The sequence below is a fragment of the Bombus fervidus genome, chromosome 2 (assembly GCF_041682495.2).
Source record: "Bombus fervidus isolate BK054 chromosome 2, iyBomFerv1, whole genome shotgun sequence".
NCBI classification, from domain to species: Eukaryota; Metazoa; Arthropoda; class Insecta; order Hymenoptera; family Apidae; genus Bombus; species Bombus fervidus.
In genome coordinates, this window is record NC_091518.1 from 2,865,224 (window position 1) to 2,886,806 (window position 21,583).

A 21,583-nucleotide genomic window follows, 5' to 3' on the forward strand; every position below is an offset into this window, starting at 1 on the left:
ATACACATAAGTACTACATACTTTTCGAATAAATATATCTGAACTCATATGAGCTAATTAACATGTATGTAATAAACATACATTTATAAATTCAATACTCGTACTCTACGATATATGTAGAAGCGGATTTTAGGGATTTTAATGAATATATTATACTTATTGAAAAATCATTAAACACTGTTTATAAAGTAATAATAAATTGGAATATATATAAATATTGGAAAATATTTTATTAAACAAACAATCTACATACTGACTTCAAACTAAACTAACCTTTTCAAATATGCTATTTCAATAAAATTAGTTTATCCAATATCATAATTTGGTAACAACGTGTTACATAAGTAATAAAATTTTACTTCTGTTTTTTTAGCACTTCTGGTTCATTAAAGAATCGTAAAATTTTTTTTGGTATTTGTAACGAAAACTCATTAATCATTGTTTCTAAAATAATAATAAATTAATACATATACAATGGAACTCCATCTAACTGGACTCCATTTATTTAAACAAAATTTTAGTTAATGCTAACTAAATTTCGTATAACTGAAATTTTACTACTTGAATTCGTTTGCTTAAACGCAAGCTCCTATTGTAGTATATGAACCAAAAATATTAAATAAAGGGAAACATCGATAAGCTCTTATTTTATGAATTCCAGTTATATAAAATATAAACTTTTCATTCCCCGACAAATTCAGACACATGGAATTCTGCTGTAACTAATAGAAAATAATTTTCAAATACGTACCTGCAAACAAATGATCCATGTACTTACTTAGAACTGAACTGCTTTTTAATGAAATATTTGATTCTGTATTTGTTTCAATAAAATTCATCTATTCAATATTACAATTTAATAATAACGTATTACATACATAATAAAATTTTACTTTAAATAAATACTACATATAAATGTACTTTAAATGTACATTCTGAATTTCTACTGCTGCACTTTTCTTTTTATATCGAGTTCAACAAACTTCTGACTCTCGGACATTAAAGAGTCGTCAATTTTTTTAGCAACTTTCTCCAATTGTACATACCTTATGAACTAGAATGTTTTGCAAAGTAACAAAAAGCGAATCGACGAGGATGGGATTCGAACCCACGCGTGCAGAGCACATTGGATTAGCAGTCCAACGCCTTAACCACTCGGCCACCTCGTCCGATGTGAATCCGTGTTTTAGCGAATATATTTTATTCCATCTGTTCTTAAAATAAATCAAGCATGTATTATATTATATAATTTATACACCATACCGTTATCCTTGCTCCTGACATTATCCAAATATTCTTAACTCCAGATGACAATCATTAATATTCATCTACAGCATTTGTACGATTCCATCATTCCGATTTAGTGAACAAGAATATTCGATGCAAACGAGTCGACTAGCACCGCCAACATTACACGAATCTAGAATTCACAATTTGTTAATTACACAATGAATACAATTTATCTGGTAGAAATTGAAGTCTTTCAGTCATTGCTATTTAATTTATATCCATATTTAGTAAGTATGTGCTTTCTACATTTTTATAACCATTGACATATCGTATTTTAAACATGATAATTATAAATAATCTGTACATCTATTATAATAATTTAATCTATCAATATAGTCTGTCAATTACGTAATGAGCACAATCTATCTGATAAAATTTGCAATCTCTACATTATATCAACCAGTAATACATGTATTGGCCTCTCACACTTCTCTAAACATAAATGTATCATATTTTAAATATAGCAATTATAAATAATATATTCAATTTAGAATAATAATAACATTTAGTTTAATACCGGTGTGATTAAATTGTTACAACAATATTGGTCTTTTAAGTAAATTGCAGCAGCACCTAGGTTACTAGAGGACTAACTAGAAGAACAATTAATTCTTGCGACATCAATTAATGTAAAATTTGTGGATGATTCCTTGTAGCAAAGATTGCAATAGAAGAATAGAAACTGAAAGGAATTGTTATAATTTTGTTCAAAGTTATTCGATTATCCAAATAGTGTGTATCGTGATTCGTTCGGATAACGAAGATTCTACTGCATTAAAATACACGCAAAGTATAAAGAGCAAATTGCCTATGGTTCTCGATCTCAGAAACACGGGTATAGCACCAAAGCTGGATTACATAACTTAATCAGCAATTCAGAGAAGGTGGAAAGAAAGGAAAACATAGTGGGGCGTGCGGAAAATGCTTCTGGAATAACGGAGGTGGGCATTAACGTGTTTTATAAGAATTTATAAGGAATGCAAATAATTGTCAACTTGAAACAATGCACGTTCGATCATAGATAACGAAGAGTCACGTGCATTGAATTTATCTGTTCACATTACCATTCGAAAGTACATGGACAGTTATCTCTGATAAAATCTAATGTAGTTTGATTTTACCCTTTATTGAACAACTGTAGAGCATTATAACACAATAAAATATATTCATAAAAGTTAATATTCAGTAATAAAATTGGCATTATAAAGCAATTTTATCATTTAAGGAGCTTCTTATTGAAGGAATTCGTGTACCAAGCTATAGATAGGATAGAAAAAATTTTTCAAATTGATAGATAGAATATCGTGATTAGTTCAAGCAACTGTATTTAAAAGTATTTAATTTTAATGTACCATTGATAAGATTTTATATTTCGTATAATATACTTATCCAGGCATTTTTGCTAATTTGTAATACCACTAGGTACCTATATAAATTTTATCGAAGTGTTCAAATTGATGATGAATTATAAGTTAGAAGCAACATTTACTATCTTTTCCTGAAATGATCAGGCTAGAAATATAAATTACCTATAAAATAAACATGATAATAATATACATACATCTGTACTTATCTGTACTTATTATACATATACATTACTATTTACATACATTTCCTATTTAAATATCGCTGGTTATATTAATATCAGATATCTTATAATTAGAAAATTGGAGGATAGACAAATAATCCTCATAATAACAATAATTCTATAAGATTTAACAACAGTTTTATTACTCCGTATTGCCCCTAAAAACACAAATTTAATCGAGTGATAATATACTATTATGCACAGCTATGATTGTTATATAATTATTGCAGTCCATCTTATTTTATACCTAAACTAACTTATCTTCTTAGAAATAAGGAAATGTTCGGATATTTTTTTAGTGTTGTTATGTACGTAACTGTTGATTCTACCAGAAGATAGATAGATAGATATATTGTCATTAATTCATATATTTTTGTAACATTCATGTATTATTAATATAAATCGACCAATCCTATCGTCCACAAATTTCTGAACGAGTATCGGGCAAAAAGTTAAGTAGTCTATTTCACATGATTATCTCTCAAGTCAACGCACTTCATTTCCATGAACTTCACGTTTTAGCAAAGCGGTTTCTAACCAATCTTCGAACAATATTACCCGTGTCCTTACAAGAATCGTTAAGTTTAACTGTTCTTCTAAAACTGACATATCGACGTATTTAGCACATTAAACAACGTTACAATCGTCTTTCACGCATTTCACATAAATCCTTTATTATATGAAACGAGTAAGTACTATTTCATATGTTCATAAGGGAAGCAAATGACTAATAAAAACGACACATGAATAATAATATAATGTGTAGATTATAGATTACCGTGATTCGAGCAAGTATTAGTTAACTAAATGGAAAACGACAAAAGTAACCGTAACTCAAAGGAAATGTATGCTGACGTTGTAATCTTGACGTCCTCGGTGGTAGCAAATTAAAATTGCAGGAACTGGTAATTGTAATGAAATCTACGCAACGCGAACACACAGCACTGCGCATTCATTATAAGTATTCATAAGCAGTTAAATTATTCAGTATTACACTTGTATGCGCTTTTAAAGTTGCTCTTTTCCACAATTAAACACTTTCATTTTTGTTTCTTTTCCTTATTGCAGAAATTGATAAACAAAAAGTAATTAATATTATGAATATGTTATTAAGCCAGTTTAATATTTAATTTTATTCACGTTGTTATCGAAAATGAAAAAAAAGAGTTTTGTTATTATTTTATTGCTTCTTTTATCGAAACAAAAATTTGATACTTTGAAATATATACTTATTTTCTTTGCTCATATTATTGATAGTACGATATACATACAAATATAATAAAATATAATTAAAGTATATACAGGTAAGATAATACGAGAATTATTTTCCAAACTTAATTTGAAATATCCTTTAAAATTTCATTTGTCCATTTTATTTTATTTTATTCAAATTAAGATTTAGTCATTTAGAAACCAAACTTGAATAATATATAATAATATATTTAAGTACATTATACATAATAATATATATATAGTTTGATATTATAAAAATAATATTATCAGTTTGAAAACACAGAGAGTTTTTGTTCAGTTAGATCGGCGACGTCTGGTCACTCATTTTAAAATCAGTCATGTTATATTACGTAATTTATCAAGGGCAATCCACGACTATTAAAATAGGGTTGCCGATAATGATAGAACTTACATGAACAATCGGTCAAACAATTTCGTTTATCAACAAATTAATTGATTTCCAATGAAAATTTTTTATTGCTAACACTCAATAATGTCCGTCCTTTTAGCTCTTTGAAAAAACCGATTACGATAAAGTGCTAACTACGGACATAAGGTTAACGTATGGAATATCCGTTAAGACAAAATTTATAGTCACTTGAAACTTAGACAGTACGGTGAAAAATAGATTATCTCTCGAAGTTTACCAACATTTCAGAGAATGTAATTATCGAAGATGATAATTGCATATAAATAATTGAAGGTACGCGCGGAACTTTTCTATTGTTTCATTGAAGAAACTCATTCTGGGATTTCAAAACGTAACGTGGTTTACCGATTGCCTTAACTTTAGGGTAATTCCAATGTACACGAAGAAAGGAATTCTATTTTTCCATCGTGGACATACCACAAATGACGTAAAAATGAATTACCGATATTCTAACATACTCTTTTTTCCTCTATTACAGTAAATCCCATTCTAGATCGAAGGTCCATCACGAACCACACGTTTCAACGGAACAAAGTTCTTCTCTATAGGAAAAACGTGCCAGGCACAATAAAGCCGGATGTTAACTCCCAGAGAACCGAATCCAATGCAACTGGTAAATCGTAAATGACGTTTCTCTTTTTTTTTCCCATTCCGTTCGATTCGATTTGCAACGTGCTTTGAACGACGATATTATTTTCTGGCTTGATTACGCTAACAATAGGTATGAATTCACATGAATTCCATTTGTGGTAAATATGCGCCACTACCTCTGCTTGTGATGTAAGAGAACGGAAACAAAATGCAAGATAGCAAGCAGACACGTAGAAAAGATCTCTCGAACTCATAAAGAAGGCAACTGAGCTTATCCTTAATGATCCACGCGACTACTGATCGTGTTATGTAACGTTATAACTGCTAGACAGTAATTAATATTATCGCGGTAAGAGAATTTTTTAGAAAATCACACTTTCATTAGCGGCGGATTTTAATAACAAAAGACCATAACAGTTTCTGTATGTCACGCTTTGTCCTGTTAATTCATATCTCTAAATGTTTACGAATTCCTATCAAGTTAAAGTTAATGTTCTTTATTTTTTTTTTTCTTTTTATTATCCTTTCTCAAAGTTCTTTAAATTTTATTCATCAGAAGATACAATAGATACAATAAGTAATGGATTGCATAATGTATTATATATCTAATACATAGGGAAATATTGCTCAATAACCGTTGGTAAATCAGAACGTATAAGTAGCATCCAAATTATTGATTGCATCATAAAGATCGAGTGAGCAATTTTTTAATTATTGTTTGTATTTTGCATTATAATGAATGATACAATAAATCGATATAATGTAATGTTAAGAAACATACAAGAGAGATATAGCTATTTGCGAAAGTTAAGTTTTCAAACAATTTTACTTAAGTCTTTCATTAAATCAATTAAAAAATCTGTCATATTTATATAGTATTGAAATGTTTCCTTTTATTTTCTTGATCTTTTTCTGTAGTAAGAGAAACGATATACTTATTTAAAATGATCGATTCATATAAAAATATACATATTTGTAAGGTGCGAATAACCTACTGTATTTTCTTAAACAATATCTATATTCATCTTTCATTAGCTTGAGGAGACTCTTTTTTTTCTGAAGAAACAGATTGTTGACATAAAAAGCGCTTCTACCAAGTAGGTCAGGAGCTGTTGTGTACAGGATTTAGTATACAGATCTAGTTCATAATACTCTTTTATGTATCTTCTAGATACCTAAAACTTTAAATGTAACTTATTAATAGATTGGTAACTTTATTAGAAAATGAATGATCAGTTAATAATATGCCAATATATCTCTCTACATGAGAGGAATATTCATATTTCTCAATACATATATAATTATTAAAATTTAGAAGTTAATATTTACAACAATAGAGTTGATCAATTTTAATAGAATTCATACAAAGAATAAAAAAAAATTTGTTGAATTTTCCATCTTTTTCTCTATTTGGCTGCCTATAACATATTAAATCTACAATATACTTTAATAGATATAGATACAAAGTTATCTACATTATGCGCTAATGACGCTCGAGAACATATCTCCAAATACAATCTATTTACAAGTAATTTGAATCTTGTTTAGGAAATTCGAACTTCATATTTTCAGCCCGCTGATTAAGAGATATCATCCTCCGATTGCATTTCTAATTTGTTTCTTATTCCTTGTTGCAATAACGACTTTAAAATCGTTAGAATAATCTAATAATCTTGTTTAACCTTAACAAGCAAAGATTGGATGATTGATATCAATTTCAAATTTAAAAAATTCGTAACATGTGTATACACGTAGAAACTACAAATTCCGACAATAATATCTTTTTTACGATTTGTATCTATTTTTGGTAATAGTTAAATTGAAATTTAATAAATTGATATATGCTAATATTTATATTTAAAAAATGTCATATTTTAAGATTTCAACGTTATAAAGTTACTATAAAAGATATTTAAACCTATTTTTAATAAAGCTTAAATCATAAAAAGCTTAAATTATAGTACTATTTATATTAGAAAAGATATGTTCCAAGATCTTCACCATGTAAATGCGTCATAAAAAATAAAATAAAATTTGAACAACTGAAATTCCATTGCCAAACAAAGATTTGTTTTAGTATTATACGACAGAGCATTAACATAACTGGAAATTTTATCACTAAGTACGTATTTTATAACCTAGATCAAAGAAAGGTCTTATCATATGGAACAAAAGTCTGTTCGTTTTTATCCCTTCCCAAACCCTTTCACCTAAATTATTTAAACATCGTATAATTTCCAGATCACGCGTGTCGACAAACGTTAAACTATTAATTTAAAATGACTATTCAACAAAGAGAGAAAAGTAGAAAAAGTTGTACGAAACAAATACCTCAAGCGAGTCGAACAGGTTTCATTACGTTGGAGTTCGTACCACATGTTACGTTAGAGAAACGAATATACTCACCGAAGGCTTTTTGTAAGGAAAGTGTTCAGTCGAGTCGAGTTATTTACATTTTTTAACAAGATATTGGTGGGTTTCCGGGGATTTACGCCGGCCATCTCTTTCCTCATTTTCATCGCGTTTCAGCGCACGATACCGTGTAGCGTGTAGTACAGTGACCAACGTGTAGCGTGGACTGACTCAGAAGCACGTGACGATGTTTTAGGAGAGATGGGTATTAATGCGCAGACGCATCAGCGCACCGCGCAAAGGCGAATTCTCGGCTGTCAAGTTTCAGCTCAGGTGAGCGTTCCCCTCAGAGACACACGGTTTACAACGTTCGAACGTTTATAAAGATTTCTGTTCGATTCGCATCGAACCACATCGACCAATTCAGCGAAAACATACCAGTGTTACTTTCTCGATCAAACGGTAACCTAAATTTTTCACGAAACACGCAGCTCTTTTACCTATTTACTTCTGTTAATAATTTGAAACGAATTTTTCGAGCGTTTCTTATACGGTGACGATCGCACGTGGTGAAAATTTCTCGCTGAATTTCTCGCGATCGTAGCGTTCAGTTTTTGCGTGGAAGCTGTAAAATTGTGCACGGAAACACATTTGACGCGACGCCAGTGAACTCTTCGCGAGTATTCTCGGAAAAGAAGAGAAAAAAGAAACAGAACGATCGTGGCGTTCGCAGGGAAAACGACACGCCAGTGGACACGCTACTGGTCATGATGGCTTTAGGAATTACAATTACCGTGGTTCACTGTTGGCTGTGATGTGACACTGATACAAGGTATTTATGTATGCGAGATAAGCATGGTGTTTCTATTTTCAATCGATGATATCGTGTACGACCATAGGATCGAAAACTACGAGAAAGTAGAATGGGTTAATGTTAAATGAAATTTATAATAGCTTGTAGGATGACCGAACGGATATCAACGGATTTTAGAACATGTAATAAAATTAAAAAACAAGGAATCGTTAGTGCACGAGACTCTGAAATATCAATTCCAATGGAAATTGTTTTTAATTTTTTTACGGAAAAAATTATTTACTTTATTTATTATATATTCTTATACTGCGGATTTTTGTGAATTTATGTGAAATTTAATAATAGAAAAATGTACAGAATGCATACATATATGTAATATACCAAAATGTACGAAACATTCAGAAAAGGGTATACGTTATAATAATTTTTAATACGTAAAATGAATCTCTACTTATGTTCCATTTCGTTAGTTATATCTATAAAAATATAAATTTGCATAAAAATTCGTAATCTAGATATTTTATATCACAAATGGTATATAACAATAATATTATAATATAAAATATCTCCATGAAAATAAAATTGATGAATAGCAAGCAATGAAAGCAAAAGAATTATAAGAATAAAAATAAAAAGTATAATAGAAATAACAAATAACAGATAGAACAGAAATGACAAATAATGCAAGGAAGAAATATAACAAATTTTTGTAACGTTTTAACTCCTTAAATAATTTGTGTTGTATATATTTACCACAATATATCCAATAATATATAATAAATAAATCTAGTAATATATATATATACATATATATATATAAATATATACAAATATATAAGTTTACTAATATATGAAAATGATTAATTTAAGTTTAAACAGATTTTGGACGAAATAGAAGAAACAAATTATAAAAGGCATATGTCTCTTCTTTGAGGTAAATTACATATTCTGAGAGTTTAGACAGACTTGAATTACGGTGGTAATAATTCTATGAGAACTATTTTACTTGATATCTATAGAATTATATTATATATTTGTGTAATATCCATATTAAACATGTTGATTTTTGGATACCAATTATTACTATGACTTACATAAGTCATTTCTTATAAATTATATATTATAATTCACGTAAATTGATATTGAAATAAGTAAAAATGCAATATTGTTTCGTCTAACAAATAGCAAAATAATGCGTAAAAATTTCATGAACTCAATGTTATTAAAATACATAAATAAAGCAAATTGCATATTGTTTTACCGAAGTACAGATAATACGTTATAATAATAGGTATATCGCTTGAAATTACTTCACAAGATAAAACACACAAATAACAATTTCCATGAATTAAAATGCCACAAATGCCTCAGTTCCTTCACGTTCTTGCAGATAATAACTAAACATATATGGAACTAATCCTTGAAATTTCATTTGTAAACACAATGTTTAAAAACAGTATTTAGCACTACAAATTTATTAAAATAAATAAAAGATGTAAGTAAGATATTACATATCTAACTAAGATAAAATGTAACTAATATATATACTACGAGTATACGTATTTATAGCAATGTTTATTTATCTCTGATGAGATATATTAGATATAACAACAATTAACAACAAATAATAGAATGAAACTGCTAGGCAGGTTTGCATCTTGAAGCATTGTTTCAAACAAATATCTATAAAAAATTGAATCAAAGAGTCTTTCCAACTTTTTATCGCGTTGTACACATGGCCGAACGATTTTCATTTCAAGCGTCGCGTCGCATCGCGTCGCATCGCGTCGCGTCGCCACACAAAACATTGAATGAGATGTATCAATTCACTGATCGCTTCGTAATGTTCGTTGAAATCGTTCAGAGAAAGCATCATCCGCTTTTATGTAGGATTATAGGCCTTCTAATAAACTTTCGCATATATACTTAGGCGAATAGCCGTAAATACGTAAATGAAAATTGTAACGAGTGAAAAATTCGCGTGTAATCTAGTTACAAAAACTCGTAAAAAAACCGCTTTATATGGCTGCTTGGAATGTAACAGTTAAAAAGAGGAAAGAAGAAGAGAAGTACAATGGCTTATGAAATTATGCCCGTATTTCTAAATACCTTTTATGAATATATGACGTCTGTTATACGAGATATTTGAAAATTTCATTAGTATGAAAGCCTAGTGCCACTGACTGTGTGTGTTAATAAAGCCTGAAACGATTCTGAAAATGAACAAAGAAGTTAAAAGATATTTAATATAAGTATACATTTTGTAAAGATCACAAAAGTATTTAAAGGGCCAATTACCTACCATATTAATAATATATTTTATAATAATGTTTAAATTATAATTATAATAAGATAATATAATAATATTACTATAATAATATAATTATTATTGGCATAAAATAATATAATATAAATTATATTATATTATACATTTGTTGCATACTAATTGTTTATTAAATGTTTGCAGTTATACATCTTGTATGTTATATACATTTACCGACTGAGTTTAAATCTTAGTGTTAATAAAATTTCAAAATATGTTATATAACACATATAATCTGTGAATGAAAGTTTTTTACGATAAACGTCCAAATACTTCCGTGAGCCACTGTATATGGTACGATCTCGTTCAAAACAATTGGATCGTCAATCCGAATAACATCATAGCTCTTTGTATGATATCCGATACATTGAAAGTTTTAACATGCTAACGTGCGTGTTAAACATTTAGGAATTTAGTGGAATAAGAATTTAGGCCAATAGGAAACAAGATTAAACTACTTACGGCGACAGAAAAAGAGAAGCGTGGTGCCAAGCAATTTAAAATTTAAATCAAATATAACCGTGCCAAAAGCATGATGTTTCCTTCGCAGTTAAAGATTGGTTTATTTTACAAAAATAACAATGACTCAGGTCAAATTTTTTTAACTTTAGTAATAGAAAAGCTAAATTCACCACACGATGGAATAGACAATACGAAAAAGATACCTCGATTTATTGTCGATTAAAAATTAACTAATTCTATAAAAAAAAAAAAAATACCTTTATCATAACATCCACAGCTTTAGGACTTAATTAGGTATAATTCTTCTACGATATAATTAATTATAGACATGTGCATTTACAAGAATCGTGTACTTTTGTTTCAAAAAATTGAAATATTGGCAGAGATTAAAGATTCTAGAGTATGCTTTTGCTCTCCTGATGAAAGATAAACATAGGCAAGAATTATTTTTGTCGCGAGTTCTTCAATTGTTAGAAGAAAGATTTTATCAATTTCGTTATTAGAGCAAAAAATTCATGGAAAGGACAAAGCAGTTGTATATAAGTACAGTGTTAACAGTTGAATAAGGTAATTTTCAGCACCTAAATAGGTGATGCTTCGATTAAACTCGTTAGTTTTAAATTAACTGGCCCAATCTTTTATAATAATAATTATAGATGCAAATTTGATTTTATTTTGCCTGTAAATAACTTCAAATTAAACTTATTTAAATCCATTAAGAATCATGCTGTGAAATAATGTATAAAAGTTGCGTAAAGAAAAATTCTTAAAATACGTAAATGAAGTAATTAAATTCTATAAAAATCAGATTTCTGATTTTTATAAATAGTAGATAAATTCTAGGAAAAACAGGCAAGAAAGACATTAACTTAATTTAGAAAAGATAGTTTATCACATTTTTATGAATATTTCGATTTTTACAACCTTCGTAAAATTGTTGGATCTAGGTGGAAAAGGAAATAATAGAAAACATATTAAGCAAATCTTTGGAATTCCCTTTCATAACCACAATGTTGAGAAATAGAATTCAATAATGTAAATTAACTGAAATATTGCGTTAGTTCAACTTCAATAATTAGATATCAGCTCACTATTTCAGAAAATTGCTCCTTTAATTAATTTATTAAATTAGTCCTGTTCATAGTTATATTAATTTATACTATCCATTCCATTTCTGTCTTGCTTAATCCAAATATCTTATCTATCGTTTCGAAACTGAACAAAATTGACGTTTTATTATTTCTATCGTCATTTTTGTTTTTCTTTGTTTCGTGTACAATCTACATTTAGTAATTATTTTATAACGTCCTACATAACTTTACTTAAAAAGGTAGGAAAACTAAGAAACTTGAAGTATTTTAACATACATACATATGCATGTTTAGCTATCGAAAAACTGAATATATTTATGTATCTATATAGGAAATTTAAATAAATAAAAATGTACAGAATGCATGTATTATGCAAACATATACAAAATATGCAAAGCAAAATATTCATTATAATTAGAACTTGTAAGGAGAAATCTTTTTGTGTTTCAGTTCCATTTCTTTAGTATTTTATATAATTTCTGTTCACAGAGGAATATAAATTTGCATAAATATTCGCAGCCTAATAATTTCATTCATCTGTTACTATTCCTCTATGCTAGAAAACTAGAGAAGTGAATGTTTTGAGAAAACACTTTAACTGAAAAGGACAAGCTAACATAAATACTCACCTTGCTCTTGCAAAATAGATTATAAAACAACAGAAGTAACTAAAAGAAAAGGGCAGTGAAAAACCATTGTCGTTTGATGGTACACGAACGCAGCCAATAATCCGTAACCAGAGACGAGAAGAAAAAGGGAAGGAAAAAGATACAAAACGTTCAGCCGCAAAGACGTAACGATGAGACCTTCGCTGGTCCAATTACCATCGTAAAATTACAAAATCGACAGGCTAACTGTTTTTCGAACAAAACGACACAATTTATGCAACACGAAAAATCGTTTTTTAAGATACTCACCGGGCTCGTAAAATCGGATGCAAATGCATGGAAGTCCTACGAATCTCTAGAATTCATTTTTCAAATCCAATTTCGAGAGTTACGATCGTTCCCGGAGGCCCGTTATCGCAAATTGCACTCCGTTGACTGTACTCACCGTAGCGAGATATTAAAGAAAATAACAAGGTATTCATACCGTGACTGATTCACAGCCGGTATATTTAAAACAATTTCACGCTCTTTTCTCTCGAGCAGATTCGAACGGCGAATCCTCGGTCTTTAATCGCTACTTACTTAATTAAATCTACTGTGATCTCTGAATCTTTGCTGAAGGATCGAGGAAAAAGGCATGATAGCTATATTTTTGCGGATATTTTATTTTCAAGTCGCTCTATAACTAAAAATGAATATTTCAATATAAAATAGTTGAAAATGGAAAGGACCTGTTAGATTCAGTCAAAGGTGTAATTATACCCGTCAGAAGTCAAACTGATCACTCTATGTTTGGACAGTTTTTCAGATTCGTTACATTACGCGATTAACGTCTACTTCTGGAAAAGTAAATTAAAGTTAAATTACTTACTTCCATGCAGTCGTTCACTACAAGAGAGTGACATAAACGCTAGCAAATTGCAGAGTAAATTTAAAAAATAATGTTTCAATTTCAAGTTTCATCGTCACTTTTTTCTGCTTTTCAATTTATGAAGTTGATTAGTGTAGCTTCTCGATTGTTAAAGCATTAAAAAATAATAAATAAACGGTATTTTGATATTCTGACAATAGACATTTTTTAAATTATGCAGCGGGTAGAAAATTATATGTTTAACCCGAAAATGATACAGAAGGGCAATTGCAACGTGTGAGCAGTCGTCAACGTATTAGATTTTAAAACTACTGCTCCGTAAAAAAATGGAAAATATGATTCATCGTGCTTTCTCCTGTGGTCTTGATATATCAATTCTGCTCTTATCTCAACAAACAAAAAGATTTTTAGTGTTCTAAGAAAGTTTTTAACCGAGAATAAGAAACTTAAAATGAGAAATTGAGCATACTAATAACGATCCTTTCGTAATTTGCTCAATCTTGTGATATCTTTTTAACGTTAAAAAAATACTATTGGGTTGAAAATAATCGAAGGAATGCAGTAAGACTGGATGCAGTTGACGAAAAGTAGTAAGAAAATAGCTAGAAAACATTTTCTGTGTCTTCTAAGAAACAAGCCTTGATAACGCGCGCATCAAAAACAAGAAGAAACGAGATACATATGTACTATCTTTCGTTCATCGACCAAAATCGTAGCCCACAATAACGAACACATTTACATGCAGGATGTGTGCAGCACGTAATTAAATCGAGTTACTCATCGCTAAACTGGTTAGGAAACTGTTTGTCCATTTAGAAAGCCAATTCGTACTTTGAGCAATAATAGATGAATTATTTAACACTTTCACGAAATTATCACCTGTGGTGCGTGGTTTATTGTGTGCGTACGAAAGAAATGTGTGTCGATGACCCACGAGGTTCTCAAGGTTCGATGGACAATTACAGTTTCGCGGAGCGTGTGATTGATATTGACACAATAGTATTCGCTATAATAACATAACGTATAGTATTGTATGGTATGTAGTGATAAAAATTTTATTCGTAATAAAAGTAATTTTATGTAACAAGGAAACTAAAACAAAGACACATATACTTTTTATGTTCGACAATGAAATATTTTGATATTTAATTTAATAGTTAAATCTTTTAATATTTTTTTATCCATGAGGTATTCATATTTTTATTCATATTGCTAGACCGTGGATATTTATGTGCAAATCCAAGCTTTTTGCAAACACAGGTAAAAGATAGGTCGTAGAAAAAAGAATTTTTCATCTATCAAATATTATATTATACTCTGAGTATTTTACATACTTTTTCATATTATGTACATTCTATGAATTATTGTATCTTAAACAAGTGAAATTCTACGAGTAAATTTTACAAGTTAGAAATCAACTTCTGATTGACGTACAACTGTAAAATTATAAGAACTGCTTGAGCAACAGAAAACTATAACTTATAACTTGTAATTTGTTAACTATTGTTTGTCATTTGTATTTGTCTACTATTAAGTATTACATAGTTGGTAAATTATGGTACAAGAAATTCCCGGCCATTCACCTGTCGCTACACATATGATTCCTAAGATATGTTACTGTCTTCAGCGTCTTAATATTGCAATAAGATTTTTGCAACGAACCATATCTTGTAAAATATGTATTGAAAATCTCTGTTTAAAGCACTTGTGCAGAGACGACGCGATTTTCTTTAATACTCCACCGTATGTTAGTTGTTAAGAATGCAGACTGAATTTAAACGAAGCTCATTTTGTTTCAGAAAATTTACTTAAATTAGCGAGACAGTAACAAGAAATAATTTTCAAGATTTTACATAATATTAGGTTGGCAACTAAATGATTGCGGATTTTGTCATTAGGTGGTATTGACAAAATCCCCAAGCGCTTAGTTGCCAACCTAATAGGAGCACTTTTTTCTTTTAACAGGGAAATTATGACATAACTGTCATGTAGACTCCTCAATTCATTCAATGAAGAAACTCGTGTTTACATATATAATTACATAAATTATTAAAAATAAAATTTATTGTATTTGTTAATATATGACTTGGCACTATTTTATTTAGTTACGATAAAAGAGATCTTTTTTGCTGATATCAGTTGTTCAATCTTGTATAGTAATTGAGTGAGAATTACCAGATAATTGCTATGAATAGAATGGTTGATGCCATTATAAATAGTAATATAATAATAAAGTTAATAATAAAAAATAAATAGAAGATAAATAGAATATTATTTAAGAAATACAGACACGTAATATAAGTATCACTCTCGTGATTTCATAAACATTTAATCAGTAATTACTTGTTTCCTAGAACTATAATACATTTTCTGATAATGTTTCAATTTTTCTTCCTCGGAAAATTGTTAAGATTTTGACAAATGATCGGACTGACTTCAATTTGGAATTGCATTATGATAATTAGAACAAAATTTTAAAAACATAAAGACATGGATGACATTAACAGTTGTTTTCTAGAACTGTGTTTCAATTTATCATAATCTTTGAATTTCTTTCTCGAAAAATTGTTGAAATATCGACAACTGATCGGCCAATGTTATAAAATGACTGCTTCGATGAATTGTCTTAAGCTTATCCTTTACACTACTTTAACAATTGCCGAAACAAATGAAAATCTAGCGATGTTAAGTCTAAAGAATAGAATAAATGACGTAATAATTTCCAATTATCATTGTCTGGAAACGATCGCTGACATAACAAAACAGAATCCCTTTCCATTTCATTAATATCGATCACTTTTGTATTATTACTACATACTTACAATTCTTCTAGTTGCCAACTGCAAAATATCAACTTTGTCATGAAAATTCCAAGGGCGTACAAGAAACAAAATTAATCATGAAATAACTAGATACATACGATTACAAATGTATTCCGGTTTATCGTCTTCCCACATCGTTCAAAAAGCAAAAAAGGTCTGAATAAACGTCTGCGATCAATGTCGTTTAAAACTTATCGCGTCTAATTACCATCTAATGACCATTGATTTATTCGATCGAATGAATTCTATATTTCTTCGAGTAGATCGTAGTATTATTGCGCTCGTGCGCGATACTGTTGAATGCGATCGATCGAACGTAACTCTTCGATCACAAGGCAGTGTACACGTAGTAGTAACACTAACGGTATCTAATTACGATGTTGACACAATTCTTGAAGCATCAAATCGTTTCATATGAATGAGCGTCCCCTTGTGCTAAAACTGTGATCATCTAATGGGAGAAACGCTCCTGTAACGTCAGCTAATCGTTCCGTAATCTGTTCATTTATTCCACCGGAGGATCGTACGTATCCTCGTAAGCCAACAATTCCTCGGACAGACGCAAATGTTCACACGCGAAACTAAACGATACGAAATGGCATTTTTATGTCTGGAAATGTCACGCTAGAGCAATAGTGGAAAATATGTATACGGATAAAAAAGAAACAAATGTAGTATAGATTTTAAACTTTCACGATGATTAGACGATATATCTGTGGTTCTTCGGCTTTTGAATCGTATCTTTCTTAGCGCGTTGCACTTTGTTCTCGCGTTTCGTGAACATTCCGGCTTCTTCACTCGTTCAAGCTTGACCCGAGTATACACGTATTTAATATTTATAAGTATGTATCTACGTATCTCGCAAATGTGATAAAATTATTCATCAGTTATTCAACATATTAATAAGTCTTAATATTGGGATCGTGTTAGATGGTTTGATCTTAAGACGATTGTTCATGCTATACATGTATGAATTTTTTACTACATATATACATTCGCAGTAAATATCTCGTAACATTTATATACACTTTCTAATTGGTTCTATATTTTACCAATATAATTGCGACGGTTGTGTCTCGTTACAATGCTAATTAAATTTCGTAATGTGTTATGTTGAGACATAATATATACATGAAAGTTAGCTAGGGTAAATATAATGTTCAAATACTGTACTTAATCGCTATAGAGGAAATAGACGACCATTGAAAAATGCAAATCAAAATCAATGTTAAATAAATATCCGCCGCGACTTATCAGATATCCGCCTGCATAAATTACAAGGAACAATACGATGAGAAAAGAAGAAAAAGAAAAACTCATGTTGTTAGGTCAGAAATGTATACGGTATATACATAGCAATGTCAGACGACTGTCTGAAATCGTTCGGAGAAACCTCACTCTATGGATAAAGAAGTAGCTACAGCTTCTTTGCTTACGTTCTTCTACTTCTTTTTATCAGGTTTGCCTCTAAGATGCAACGAAGAAGATTATAAACGACTGCGTAGTAAAATCACCTTGTAGTTGAAGCAAAAAGAACATTTCTCGCTCGCTCTCGAGTTCGTTCGCATTTCATAAAAAGTGAAATTGGATTCAGTGGGATTGACATAATAAAGAGGGAATTTTTATGCGTTTATGAGAAATCTAAAGACGCAACGATGCAAAATACATGGAAAATGTTCAAAGCAGCGTGTGTACTTGTTAACGATATTTATTGTTAGTAGGTGAAACAGAATTTTATTTAGATTCCATTTATTTGATATTCCGTGTATAAAAATATAAATTTGCGTAAGTTTTGTCGCATATGATAAGCTTATATAGGATAACTCGTGGTTCTTTAGAGTCGTATCCAATATATGATATATTTCGTGCGTTAAAAAAATTGCATTCGTCATGCGAATGAAAAGGTATGTTTTTGTGAAAAGTTATTAGATATAGCGGAATTTCAAGACAGGTAGGATATGAATGTTTGATGTAAAGTAGAATGTCATTTCATGCTGCATATATTATAATTTAAATGAAACGTCGTATTCTTGGTACAAAGTCCTCGCACATACCTGTATTTATTAGACAAAATATAAAACTTGTCAACATGGAACAATTATATTTTCAGAATCATTTTTTGTTGAATGTTAAATAAAACAATATTTGGAAAATGAAAACGATCAAATATTGCAACAATTTTTATTTTATTCGCATATTTTTATTAACTCGTTTTATATTTTATATTTTAATCTAATGTATGAAAACAACAATTGCTATAAGAAAATAATTTGCTTCCAATGCAGTGGTATAGAATACGTAGAGACGTAATAGTAAAGTACGATAAAATACAATGATGCAGCAATAAGTAAATAAAAATAAATTTTAATATGTCTGCATACGTAACTTCCTATTCCGTTTCAAAGACATAAAGAATCGTTTCGCATATTGATTAGTGTTATTCGCGACCTTGGACTTTTCTTTTCAAGAATCGCGATGAACATATAAAATAGTAATCATGAAAGATTGTTGTTATTAAAATGTTAAAAGTTTTCCTTGAAAAAGCGAGTAAATGTTGCAACTTCGTTAAGAAGTAGAACTACCTAACCGCCACGTGTTTTCTTCTCTTTTTTTCATCTGTGACCATAATTTTATTATTATGTGGTAGTGCATACGATCAGAAATGTTGAATAAGAATTATAATTACAAAACTTGAATCTTGCCGTCATAAAAAAGACGAAAAATGCCTGACGCAAAGAACAACTTTAAAAAAGCTGTGTCTATGCGATCGTTGAATAAGATCTGAAACGAATGAGCGTACATAACAATGTTTTTCTAGATTCTTCGAGTGGTTTCATAATGCAAACTTTACTTTGGTTCAAAATTTGATATCGTTGCCGCTGTTCAAGACGCTGCGTGTCGTTAAAATATTTTCAATTTGTACAACGATGTACAAATAAATAATAGCCGAAAAAAGGGATTATAATTCATTCTAATAATTTTCCGTGTGATGCAAATAATCATTGTTTAAATAAACAAATTTATTGTTGAGAAACAGTCGTATCTTCTTACGATTTGTAACCGATTGCGATGACATAAAAAGCGCGTTGGTTGCAATACAAATATTCTGAGCATGTAATAATCGCAGCTATTGATACTGCCATTGCGCATTTACACCGCGAAATTTACAGTCGTGTAAATATAATTATTCTGTTGAAATCGATGGGTCCGAATACGAAGATATTTTTTTTTTGGAAAATCGCCCATCGAAATCGTTCAATCCCTTCGTATCGAAAGACGAAATATCTCGCCACGCAATATCCTTTGTGATACGCTCTGGACGAGATATCTTGCAACAGAATGTCGTTTGTGCGATGCTTTGCACAAGATATCCCGCGACGCAATATTGCTCATATGATACTTTGAACGAAATAACTCGCACGGGGATTAGGAATGTTAAATAAAGAAAATGTTTTATTTCGACCAGCAAATGATTTTAGTTTTCTGTTATGACACAGTTCGAAGCGTGGTATTGTATACAATGCCAGGATACAGTGACCGATGAGCGATATCTATATATTAGGTTGTTCTAAAAATTTCTTTCGGTTTAGAAGAAAATAATAGATGCACAACATTTTTTGTTTTAATGCAAACGAAACGTGTCCTACGACAGCTAGAAGACGATCGAAGATAAAGACCGCGAGATCTGACAAATTAAGTTTCATGTTTGTATCAACATAGCCAGATAAAGCAGCTGCGTGAAGATAGCGAAGGACATTTTTGGGACTACCTGATAAATAGAAAGCGCCAAAGCTTACAATAAACGACATTACGTGGCAAAGGTATATTTCGTCCTTCGATACGAAGGAGTTACTGATTAATGATCAAAGTACTAATACATAAGATAGGAGATAGTAAGTACTTCACTGAGAATATGATAATGAGTGTTAATAATGATGACTGTGAAACACAATTCTGCTTACCTAACTTTGAGATTTGTTACTGATTATCAAAATTAATAAAAATCATTCGTGCATACTGAATACTGATTTTGAACGATTTTATCCCTATTTGTGGTGCCTTCAGTTTATATTTTAAAGATAACTATACTTACTTTTTAATTATTTATTAAATTTACTAATTATTTTAATTATTAAGTTTAATATATTATAATTAATATAATAAATACGTATGTTTCTAGAAATAATTATAGCTTAGAGAATACAATTTTATTTTGTTTTCGGTCTATCTTCTATTCAACCAATCGCTTAATAGATAGAACATTGTTGACAAATATCACTCGCACAAGGAATAATTAATCATAATGTCGAGCCATTAAATTATGCTAATACAAGTAAGTACATATTACAACGAACGGCATCGAGCATCGATAATTCCCCGTTTTAATTTTATCTCTATCACAATGACATCACATTTCTATTGTTTCTCCGAGAAGTATCATTTTTCACTTAGGATACGCTAATCAAAAGAAACAGATAGACCAATTTATTACGATAACCAGTTACACGATATATCAGTTATACGACATACGAAGTTGTAATAATTATAGAATGGCAAACGTATTATATGTTATTTACACATTATTTTTTAACTATGTCATATGAAAATTACAAAAACATTATACTGGTAGATCAAGTATCACTCGAATATGTCTGATGTAGCGCTAAATTCTTTCGACATTACGCGTAAAGTTTGTATAATTAATTTGAATTTTTTATTTTCAACTTTAATTCTACATTTCTAATAAGTCGGTGAATTAAGTCAAAAGAAAACGATTCAAGATTTCGATGATAATATCTCCGACACGTGTATATATCTATGCAAAATTATTTTATTTCGCATCATATTTTGTTAGCGAAGGTAAAATTAGCGTTCAAATAGCTTTTTGCGCAATCGATTCTTCGATGAATGAAATACCAGTCGAGACTTGAGAAACTTCATAATGTCGTATCAGTATAATTGGTAAATCGTTTTGACATTGATACTGCTGACTTAACATAAATATGATATTATAATATTGTATCACCAGAAATAAAGTAGTAGCAACGTAATATGCTGTAGGAAGATTTTAGTTAAGCGTAACCATTGATACAGTCCGATTTACGTTC

General features: G+C 29.9%; 1 protein-coding gene, 1 long non-coding RNA gene and 1 other non-coding gene across 5 annotated transcripts in view; 1 reads left to right on the forward strand and 2 right to left on the reverse strand.

The window, feature by feature from the left end:
* Positions 1 to 840: 840 nt before the first annotated feature.
* Positions 841 to 7,700, reverse strand: LOC139998228 (uncharacterized). Its single transcript, XR_011803214.1, has 2 exons — positions 7,539 to 7,700; positions 841 to 1,420 (listed from the first exon to the last, which is right to left on the reverse strand). It is a non-coding gene; the product is annotated as an uncharacterized lncRNA (long non-coding RNA).
* Trnas-gcu (transfer RNA serine (anticodon GCU)) lies at positions 1,088 to 1,169 on the reverse strand. The gene has a single exon. It is a non-coding gene; the product is annotated as a tRNA-Ser (tRNA).
* A 1-nt stretch (position 7,701) lies between the features above and the next one.
* Positions 7,702 to 21,583, forward strand: part of LOC139998224 (sodium-independent sulfate anion transporter) — a 35,723-nt gene continuing 21,841 nt past the window's right edge. The window contains exon 1 of one of the 3 annotated variants that reach the window (XM_072022614.1): positions 7,702 to 7,817. The gene's annotated coding sequence lies outside the window, so the exon portion shown is untranslated. The other 2 variants (XM_072022612.1, XM_072022613.1) reach the window with 2 other exon arrangements.